The sequence below is a fragment of the Chroicocephalus ridibundus genome, chromosome 6 (assembly GCF_963924245.1).
Source record: "Chroicocephalus ridibundus chromosome 6, bChrRid1.1, whole genome shotgun sequence".
NCBI classification, from domain to species: Eukaryota; Metazoa; Chordata; class Aves; order Charadriiformes; family Laridae; genus Chroicocephalus; species Chroicocephalus ridibundus.
Window position 1 is genome coordinate 42921479 of NC_086289.1, and position 12055 is coordinate 42933533.

A 12055-nucleotide genomic window follows, 5' to 3' on the forward strand; every position below is an offset into this window, starting at 1 on the left:
AACTATAAATGACAATTGAAACAACACATGTAGGTCAACTTTTTTTTTCCAAAATCAGGTGGAAATAAAAGGTTTTCTGTGAGAGTTTTAACTTTGTTAAAACATGATTTTCCTGAAATTAACATGTGAAATGTTTTCATGTTCACAGATCTTTACTCAACAGAGGAGAAATCATTTTCTCAGAGGTAAGAAGTTAAGAAAAGTAGATCACTGCTTAGTGCAGAGATCTTTTAAAATATACATTGGCCTAACAGTCCTTTTTTTTAACCTGGTGGTAATGAAAAAGAAGAATTATAGGGAAAGGAGAAAGGTAAGAAAAACAAACCAGTTCCAGGAAGAGAGCCTTAGAGTTAGTGAGAATTTAAATTTTTCCAGTATCGGCTAGAAGACAGATAAAGTAAGGAGATGTGAAGAGTGAGCACATCTTTAGTAGATCAAAGCATTTCTCTTCTAGCTGTTTTACGTCTGAATGGACAGTGGACCAATGCCAGCCTTCCTTCTACGCCAATTACAAAATGTGATCATAAATGTCATGATTTGGAGTGTGGGAAGGTGTGGCTGCAGTGGGACAGGAGGAGCACATGAAATACATCACTTTAGTGGGAGGAGAGAGCACACTGCAAAAAAGAAAAAAAAAATCAAGCATTTATACCAAATGTCCTGCTGAGGAGAAGGCAAAGTGGTTGCACAGCTGTGTTTGGACATCAGGATGGACATTCAGCACCAAGACATTAGAAGTGGCTGTAAATGAGCTTGCTCGGGGAGCAGAAGCAGGGAGCTTGCCCTGGTTCTCAGTGGGGCAATCAGCCCAGGCAGGATTTTGCCTTTCTGCAGTGAGCTTTTGCCTGATGTCGAAGGTAACTCTTGCAAAGCCAGCGTAGATGTTTCTGCCCTGCACTGTTGCATCTGCAGGAAAAAAGTGGACATTTCCCACCTGTGAGAAGTATTCCCCTTTGACAGGGAGAGAAATGTAGCTCCTATGAAAGAATAAGAGAAGGGCAAGAAATAGAGTAAGGTGGAGTTATTTAATACAAATTCCCACATTAGTAAAGACGCAATTTGTGCCTTAAAAAACATTCCAGTGTCTGCACAGTTCCAGCAGCACGACCTAAAGTGAATGCTTCTGCACTGCGTCATTCCTTGAAGAGTTTGCCAGTGACTATTGAGATGAGATGAAAATTTCAACATCTAGAACTTCTAGATGTGTTTCTGGCAAATTTGCTCCACGTATCCTTAAGGTTCATACACAAAGTAAATTTAAGTAATAAACAATAAAACTTCTGTATTTCAGTAGTATAATGAGGACCAAGGAAAGTGCTGGTTTCTTAAAGCTGCAGTACATCAGGAAGGCTCTCCAGCAGATGGACAATTTAATGCCTTTTTTTTTGCCTTTGGTTGTCGATGAAAATGGCAATCACAGAATGATAGTGATGATGATGCAGAGCAATGATGATGCAGAGGCAAATACATTTAACACCACTGATGTTCATGGAAGATTTCTGTCTAGATTAGGAAGAAGAGGTTAGAAAACAACTAGATAAATGTGATGTTTTCAAATTGGCTGGGCTGATTCATCCCAGGGCACTTAAGCAACAGTATAAACCTCAAAGCTATTAGCAATTGTCTGTGAGAACCTGCGGAGGATGAGGAAAGGTCAGACATTTGCTTGTCTCCAGAAGGTAAGAGAAGTTGTAGTGCTATAAATCAGTCAGCCTGATTGCACTTCTCAGAATATCCTGGAAAAATAATCAAATTTTAAGCACTGGGAGGAAAACAGAAAGAGTCAGTATTCACCAAATAATGTCAAAGTTACTTACTTTTGTTTGATGACATAGCTAGAGGTCTGGTTTCAGGAGAGAAGCTGTTAATGTCATTTACTACTCTTTAATGTGGCTTTGACACAATCTCAGGAACTCTAGGGAAATGTGGGGTATCTGAAGCTTTGCAAAACTTAATGGTAAACTCAGGAAATACGTATGAGTAGTATCATGTCAAACTGGAAAGACAAACTGAATGGGATTCTGTCCTGCATCTAGTACTAGTCAATATTTAATCAATGACCTTGACAGTATAAATACCGAGCCTGGGTAAGGTTTAGTTTCTTGATGCTATCAGATCCCAAACTGATGCCTGCAGCAAGGTGAGAAACAGGTATTCCCAAACTTGTCATGGTTCACAGAAACTTAAAGGCGGGACCATTTTATTTGGATTTATAACCTTTGTGAAAACATGAAGTCTGTCATAACATGGATACTTCTTACCAGTACTAATGTCAGATAGTTGCAGAGACGAGGATGACTCTATTCCGGCATCTCTCGTTCTTCCCTCCTTCCTTTCTTCCTGGAGTGACAGTTTTCTCTGGGAAGTTTCTCTGGGATTTTTTTCTTGATCGTTATGGTTCCCACAGAGCAGTAAGTTGCAGCAGAAAAATACATTGTAGTTTTGCAATGACTCAAAATGCCTTTAAAAGTCAGACTGTTCCATTCAAGTTTGGTGCCCTGAGCTAAAACATATTCTTGAATAAAAGGTTTAATGGGAAAAATAAGAAGTTTTCATTAAGAAATTTCTGAGAGGGGTTATTTGAAACTATATCCATTGAGATCATCGGCATAAAAAAATCCCAATAAGCTGGATTAATTTGAAATAATATTTATCTGAGTTTGGCATATCTTTTTTTGCTAGTGAAAAGCTTATGAAGCTGTCCTAATATCTGCGAAGAAATCTCAGCCTGTGGTATCTTCAGCCAGCACTCCAGGAACTATTTATTTGCTATTCTTTAGTGTGAGATTCTAGTGTTAAAGGAATAACAATAATAAAATTGCAGCCCTCTCCCTGAATAGTTTATGAGATACAATAGATGAGGCAGGGGAGAAGCTAATAATACAAGTATATTCTGGGGTCAGCTGGTGATATGATGATATTCTACAAGGTATGCGTTTTAAGGAACGTTACAGAGAAAATGAAAATTTTTGGACTATTTGTATGATGTTCTTTTTGAAATACTATAGCTATAGGTGACTCCAGTTTGTCATACAAGGCAGACAGCTTCCCTTAGCCTACTTTTTAGTAGTTTTAGGCAGGGACAAATATCACAGCCACCACCCTTGAGGGTATCAGTAGCTTCAGCACTCATGGACAGTAATCAATGTCATAGAGAAATGCAGACCATTAATGCACTTTTAAATGTTGTAAGTTTTAAGGTTGATATTGAATGATGGACTTGCAGGCAGAGATACACAGGATTTCAGGCTCTCTGAGGCTGTTGTGGATTGGCCTTAGTCATGGCAGAAAAGGGCACATCTTTGCAGGAGTTCACTGCTTAGATGTCTAGTCCTAATGCACGTACTTGGTCTGCTGCTGCAGTTAAGGGAAGCTGTCTCTGTGCAGCCTTCAGCCTGCTTAAGAACAACATCAACAACAGCTGCTAGAAAGAGTGCTAGTTAATTCAGCATAGATGAAGTGTGAATTCTACAGCACAAAATTATCCAATTTTAATATTTTAGCAGTGCATCCTCCGAGGAACCAGGCAGAGGGCAGCAAAGGTCTCTTTGCAAAGGCTGTGCCTGCACTGCTGTCACTAGCTTAGCAAGCACTAGCTTTAAACAAACCAGTTTCACCAGGCTTCGCTGGAGTTCATTACATGCTCATTTGCCATCAGTAGGAGACTGGTTGAGGACGAGGTTCAAGTGCTACAATGCAATTTCCTTAATAGATTTCTTTAGCATTTTGGTAAAACGCAGTATCTGCGGGGTTTCTTGATGACTAGGTGGTACATGGATATTCACCGTGACTCTGCTCTTCTGCCCTCTGATCAAGATAAGAGGTCCATTATTTTCTCTGTAATTATAGTGTCTCCCACATAAGCGAATGCAGCGCGCTGGGGAAGCTCCCAAATAAATTACTGTGTGTCTCACATTAACCCTCATTTTCTTTAGGTGGGATAGTGGCATTAGACCAGGCCCAGATGTTGGAAAAACAAAGTAATTATACAATTTGAAATGTGGGAATCGCATCCACAAGGCTTAGAGGCAGAACATTTGTTCCATTTACCCTGCCTCTCTCTTTTCCTTGCTGTCAAGGACTGCCAAGAGAAAAGAGAAAACTTTGCTACAATTAAAAAAAAACACCACCAAACACCCAAAAAACCCAACTCAAACCAGAAAATATTGAATAGAATAATTCTGGATATTGTTCATCAATTTTAGCTTCTTGTTGGTTTTTATCCAGCTTTGCAGGTGAGCATCTGCAGTAGGGGAGTCAGTTAAAACTGAAAATTACTTGCCTCTTATCTCCATGAAGTGTTTGACAGGATGCTTAACACAGAGCTGACCAAAATGATTCTCCTTTTGATCACCACCATTTGATCAAAGACAGCCTTGTACTCCATGAAGCTGAACAGTAGAAAATGTCACAACACATCAACTGGAAGCACTTAATGAACAAAGATAAAGGACTTATCTTTCCATCCTTCCCTTTCCGACAGGTGTGTTGAGCACTGACTCCTTCAATGGGTTACACTCTAAGTGCAGACGTTGGAAAGATGATTTCCATGTTAAGGACCAGCCACAAGGAGTGTAATCTATTTTTCTTGTTCGAACTTTTCTCATGTTTGTCTGTAGCAACCCATGTCGCTCCCCATTGACACCCATGTGATTGCACGTTACGTTATGAATACCTGCTTTGTTATGTGCATGTAGTGGCATTTTCAGGCTTTAGAAATTCTATATTTAAGACTGTTCATAGTTTTAAGTTAGTCTCTTTGCATTATGAGGCATGCTAAAATTTCATTGCTGTTTGATCACACACTGTGTTATATACAGGATCCCCATTTGCAGGATGAACGTTGCTAATGGCAAAGGCTGCCCTCAATTTCTCTACGCCCTTATCACTCAGTGGGTATATTCAGACTTATCGCATCACCAAAATTTGTACAGAGCCAAATACTGCATGACTAATATATCCACAGCATTTCCTGTGGCATCCTTATTGTATTGTCTGAATGCTGTGTGAAAGGTAACTAAATCTTCACAGCTCCGGGTACCATCACCCTGATTTGGCCCTGAGTCTTTCAGCAGCTTTAGCACACACTCGCATTTATGTATCAAAATATTAAAATAAGATAAAATTAAATATTTATATTCAAAGCACAACTGCAGTAGCTGCAAGTTGTGAGTACAATATGCTTCTCCAGACCTGAACTTTGAAGTCTGCAGACAGACATCAATTAAGTGAATGGATAATTGGCAATGGCTACGTCTGAAGGGTGGGGACTGTGACTGGCCCAGCAGTACGCAGGCATTCGGGGTGAGACGCCAGCTCGCAAAAGTGGTTTTCTGTTGGCTTGGCCAGAAGGCTTTCTTGCTACTCTCTGTCTTTTCATGACAGCATCAGAATTCAGCATCAGAGAGGTGAAGCCTGACACAACAGACAAAGCTTTCTGCAATCTGAATTTGTTCGCAGAGCAGGGGCTGCCAGGCGCAGTGCTGTGGATAACACATGTCACATAATTAAAACCTTCATGCACACTAAGGTCTGAGCTGAGCTTTACCATAGGAAAAACAATCTTTGTTCTTGGATATTGCTGTCCACCTTTCACTGAACTTGAAAAAGAAATTGAAACTGACATGTGGAATCATTCAGCTAGCTTGAAATTAAAATATGCTGGAATGCTACATCCTGACATGTGCAACTGGCACGGCTTGCTTTAATACAATCATACTGAGACCTACAGTAAGGGGGACATAAACCTTTGTTATAGTACTCAGCTGACAAGTATTTATTTCTTGCTATTTCAGCCTTGTGATCTACAGTTTCCACGCTCTTGTTCAGCTTCTGGTTGAAGTATGAAGTTTTTGCGAGCTTGAGTTAAAAAAGCAAAAACCAAAATCTGTTTTTGAAAACAGGATAAAAAGCTTTTCAATTCTTTTAAATCTTTTTAGACGGTTGTTTTGAACAGTTAGAAGTTCATTCTGTTTATAAAATCAGTTTCATTATTGTTTGCAATTGTAGATGAGATTTTCCTGAATATAAAGCAATTTTTTTCAAATCCAGTGTTTGCACTATCCATCTGCGATTCCAGTTCTTGTTTGGGCATTCTCTTCCGCATCCATTCTCTTCCGCAGTTCTCTTTCGCATCCATAAACTGAACACCACAAGGATCTCTGGGGATAAAACATTAATTCATTAAAAGCATTTGCAAATGTGTCATACAATTGTGACCCCATTGCTTAGAAGATTTTACCCTAAAACACATCAGACAGGGCATGTTTCAGGAGTAATGTCTGCTGTGCTGGAGAAATTTGCTCGTGACAGAATTCATGACATTCTCTTCAGCCCGGAGCATATTATTAAAATGAGTGAGGAAAAGATGAGCTATAAAAGAAGGGTATGTGTGATGTACATATTTAACAGGGTTAAATCTCTGTAGGAAGGACTAATAGAAAAAAAAGTTTGGCCTTCACATTGCTGCAGGCATATTTTGTTTAAAGAGACAAGTGAAGAAAACCAGCTGTGAAATGTGAACAAACACCATTCTCTGGCCTCGCTTTGTGTCTGATAATTGTACAGTTTCTGGAGTTATAATATGCAAATACAAACTCTCATGCAGTTTTGTCTCCTGGTTTCTGAAAGAACGAAGCAGTCAGTGTGATCTCCTTATGAAGGTGGACAGGAAATACCAAGTGTAACAGCATAAGAAATTATCCTACTGTTTTTAGAAATATTTAATAGGAGAGAGGAGGACGTATTCCTTAGTAACAAAGCCTGTGAGACTCATAGGTCAGTGAAGAGATCTCGTTCTTCCTATTTATTACTGGGGTTTTTCTCTAACTTGTGTTTTGCGGGAGCTGATCCAGCTCAAACAGGTTGTAAATCTGCAGGATATCCTGGCTTTGGAGAGGTCCCAGTGAGTGAAGTTGAGCCAAGGGGAGACACCTGGCTGCCCACCCCAAACAAGCTGCCATGTCAACTGTGCCTTGTTTCTGGAAAGTCACAGCAAATGGAAAGGGTGAGATCACTTTGATGTAGAAACCACACGGAAAAGAGCTCAACTGTCCTTTTATGCGCTTGTCCCTGTTGTTTCCAGCACTGCTGTGTAAATGCTAACAGTCTCTCAGAGCAGCAAAGAGCTACGTTGTGCGTGTGGCTGTTCAGACAGAAAGGAGAGTGTGAAAAGCAAGAAAAATGAAACCTGGGGCAAATACCTGAGGCAAAATTGACAATATGCCCTCTCTGAAGGCTTCACAGAGGTTTTGAGGAGGGGTAGCGAATCTTTCAAGTACATATCCTGAGAATCTCTGCAAGCTGAGTGGATTTTCCAGTTGGTGAAATGGTTTATAAGCTGTTCTGAAGAAAAATCTTTCCTGAAGCTAATAAGCCTGGAAGAGTTGCTTTTCCTGCTCCCTGCTTTTCTCCAATTGTACAATAGTTATTCAGCCTCTGAAGGCACTTCTTTTCTCCTCTGTCTTCAGGTCCAGAGCTGCAACCTTGTGCTGCCCCATGCACGTTTGCCATCCCTACTCTCTGCCGTACGTCCTCACTCCAGCGTGAAGCTGGAGGCTGCAGAGGAGCTGATAGGAACGATATGTAAAAGTGATGGATGTTTAGGATGATAAATATTGTTTCCTGTGGTTGAAGATGGCTTTCCTGGTTTACATGAGAAACTCCGAGGTGCCTCTCAGCAGTATTAGTGCAAACAATAAAATTTCTTGCAGCATGATATCTATAGTAGGAGCAACAGTTTTGACCTCAAGTGGTATTTCTCAATCCCTTTTAACTCAACACCCATGGAACATATTTGGTGAGAAAGGACCTTCACGGACATTGCCACTGTAATGCAAAAGCAATAACATAATAATTGGAACAATAAAAAAAAATAGGTCGATTTTTTTCATCTTTTTTTTTGCTTGCTTGCTTAACTCTGGGGATGTGTCTATGTACCGTAGTTACTTCACGTACAATTGATTGAGAAACTTGTGTCTAAAAGACTGCATTTTCTTTGCCAGTATAAACTGCTAATCTCTTGCATATTAATTTGTTATATATCAATGTATCAATGGCTGCCACCCAACTTACCCTTTAATCCATAAGTAATTGTCAAATGCTGAAAGCTGCTTAGTGTGCTTGCCATCTTTCTTGAAAGTCATACTGGCAGAGTCGCTGTAGGTGCGGGAAGTTATTTCCTGAAGGCAGACACTGAATGGCAAAGCCATAAGCAGCGTTGTCCAAGGGCTTTCTCCCACAGCAGATTCGGATAAACGTGGAGGGGCATTGATTACCTGTGTCCCTCCCTCCCTCCCTCGGGGAACTGGCAGCAAAGCAGCAGCACAGAGGCAGATGCTGAGAGAGAGGGCAGATTAACAGGGCTTGTTGGGGCACAGTCCTGGCTGTAAGATAATTGTGAAGGGAATTTCTTGCCACACACAGCGTGTAACCCTCGATCCCCCTGTTCTCGTTGCATTAGCACCTTGCAGTGCAAGTCCTCATCATTCAACTCTCCTTGGGAGCAAGAAGAAAAAAGCTTCCCTGAACAGGAAAGAAAGGCATGAGTCAGACTTCTGGCCACTGCACTTCATCCATGGCTAATTGTCACATTGCTGCTTTAGCAAAATAGATGTCCTCTGTCAGCAGCTTAATGCAGTCCGTCCAATACTTCAAAAAGTTCCCGTCCCTGCCGCTGTGCTGGAGATTTAGGAGTGTGTGTGTGATGGAGGGTTATTAAACTTCTATGCTACTGCTTGATTTTTTTTTCCCCTTAAGATATATAAAATCAAATACAGAAATATCAACTAAATCTTTCTGAAAAGTATTTTTAGAGGCTTATTTAGGTTTCTAAGTTAACCTCTCACACCTGAAATGTTATAGACAATAGCCCTGCTTGAGAAAAAGCCTGTGAGGAACAACGGTGTAATGGAAGACTCCGAACCACCAGGCCCAGTTTCAGGTTTGGTCAGAGGATGTGTTATCTTCTCACGGTTACGAGCCACCTGTAATGGCCATGTGGCTTCTTCTCTCAGTCTTCCCTTGGTTTCTACCTCCTGTTGCTTGACTTGTGTTTCACACACCCTAATTAAAGGCTCTGGGTAGTTGTAAATACCTGACTGCAAAGGATTTACAATGGGAAGTGCAAGGTGGGGATAGGGAATGGGGTTGGTACAGCTCCGCTTGTACTAATCTGGGATAATGTATTGCTACAAGTTGAGCGTGGTAATTAGAACACATTATTGAGTTGTGCTGATTCTGCCCTTCGTGTTTTGCATTTAGATTCCTACCATGTAAATTCAGGGGTATTAATACTTGCCTGATTAGCAAGTCTGCTCCGTTACACATTTTAAATATAAATAATCCTGTAGTGCTGTGTAATTTCTTGCCTTCCTGAGTAGGAATAGATATTTTTGCCTTGACGGACCTAAAGTGTAGTTAGTAATGATAGAGCGCCCTGAGATACTTGATGGGGTGTGAACTAAAGAAGGGAAACCATTGCTTATTTTTAGTATTGTATAAAGTACATCGGAGTTACAGGGCAGTGCTTGTACCTTGAGGGTTTCGTCTTGTTTTTTAACGCTGGGTTAGCACATTGCAATGCACGTTGCAAACGTCCTTGTTTCGAACATATGAATTGTTTAAAGATGAAGACAGGGTGGGGGTCACACAGGTCTTGCAATCTTTTCGTCTTGCAATCTTTATTAATTAGCTTGTTTGTTCACTGTTGTACATCGTTGCAACCTTCTCAGCCTTCCTTTGTCTCCAAGTCTTTTCTTATTTTAAAAGATGCTTATCATTTTGCAGCCACTGGTAGGTACGTACACTTGCATCCCTTTAAAATTGTGTTTCCTTGGGACAAACTACTTTGTGTCGTGTGGCTTTACACCTGACTGCGCTGCCACTGACCCAGGGGTTGCCCTCTCTGTCAGTGATCTGGCTTCCTGAATTTCACTGTTCTCTCAGTCTTGAGATGTGCAGGCTTGATAAGCAACATCTTTGGATTTTTCTTAAATTAATGGTTTAAGGTATTTGGAAAACATAAGTAGTGTAACTTCAATACTACTGCTTTATCAACTGGATTTGTAATATTTTCAAATAAAGAAAGCAAGTAACTTTAATCAATTTTGTGACAGAGATTATTTTCTTTAATCTGTGAAATGTTAAGACTTTAGCATGACTACCTTTTGGTACATAATGTTTCTTTGGTTATTCTTAGGGTGAAAAACATGGTCAGTCAGCTACTGTTCTTGCTTTAACTTTGCCTCAACCAGTTCCTTTATCTCGTGTGCAAACCCTAGAGGTTTTTAACTTGTGAGTTTAGCTAATTGTTGTGAACTTTTAAGTATCTTTATTTTGGTATCTAAATATGATTTTTTTTCTGTGTCCTGATGGCTTTTCCCTATTCCTATGTCAATAAAAATTATTTTTACCTGTGGGTCAGTACAAACTTTCAACATTATTCCAGTCGTTCGCTCTTTAGTTGCAACTCTCCTGGATTTTAACTTCGGTGTATATTTTGTGACAAGCTCTTATGATGCACACTTTTGGGTGCTTAATGTCTGTCAGACTTTGTGGGAGTCTCTTGTGGAGCTTGTTTGTTTAGCTCGACTTAAAAGTGCTCTGCCATCAGTGTCTTGTCGTCATGCTTTCCCTTGTTCTTGGCAGTCATCAGGAGCGCTGTGAAGAAATCCTTGATAGACATTGAGCTGATAAACTGCTCCAGCTGGTTAACATCAGCATTGCATTTTACAGTTTTTGCCGTATTTCTGACAGTGCTTCTCCTAAACATTTCTGAAAAGATGGCATACGTGGACTTTGAACTTCTATTCCCCCCCACGCCAGGTCTGTGCATCCTCACTTACTCACTAGCAGCAATAGCGCAGTGCCTGATGTCCTACAAAAAGGATCCTAATGTAAGAATGTTGATTTTGGCCTGTTTTGTAAAACGGAAAACTGTTTTTCTGTCAGACTATAGAATTTATCCTCTAACATCTTTTTTTTACTCATATTTTCCTGTTGATTTTCTTAACACTTGGGGGGATTTTGTTTGCAGCCTCGGGTTTGTTATGCAGGACATGATCTCAGGTACTTTGCATTTTTCTGCATCCTGAAAAATTAATCCATCTATTCCTTATATAGAAGTATCATCCATATTCCGGTAATTTCACCCAGAGAACATCAACTTAATCTGCTCTTTGGCAAACTCTCTGCAAGAAAAGTTCTTGCAGCAATTTGGATCAGGGCCATTTCTGTTGTCTTTCCCCATTTTTATTTTGGATATGAAGGTCATGTACATTGTTTTCTTCTCGCTCTTTGCGCCATGTCAAGTCCAGCCTTAATGCTCCCAGTTAGTAGGCACATTCCAGCTTGTGAATTTTGCAAGTTTCTGAAGGTAACTGTGGGTGAGGGGTTAAAAATGTATTGTGCAGTTTCCACTTCTAAATATTATATATTTGAAGCCTCACTTAAAGCAATTGGCTGCTACTTTGTTCCCAATCTATGAACAGTTCTTGTGCTTTGGAGATCCTAATTCCTGACATATTCCCTTTTACCAAATGTGTTACAGCTTATTCTTAGTATTTAAGTATCTGTGTCCCAGAGTTTAAATTAAACATTTGCTTGCTTGAGGGTATCAGGACCACGACTGTCAGATTACCTGCGCAGCTTTACTTTTGCAAGGGTTGTACTAATCTTTCCGAAACTTACTTCACCGCGTGCTTTTATGTTCACTAAAAATCTTATTGAAACTTTGGCTTCCTGTTAGCTTTCGTTAAAACCTGCTCTTCTTGCCCTCTGCTGATCCCTCAGCCTGGTTTTGTTTCCAGTACAGATTATCCAGTGACATCAGGCACTGGTGTAAGTAACTGTTCATGCATCTGGGTTTCAGACAGTTGGAAAATTCTGGAAACACTGAAAAAAGAAAGGTGATAGTAACATCTGGTAGGATAAACTGCTGGCTGCCTCATTTGGCTTCTGACACCGGTGATTTGCTTCCAGTTAAATCTGACCCATGTTCTGGAAGAGGAGAATTCCTTCACTGATGTCAAAATACTACGCTAAGTATGAAATATCT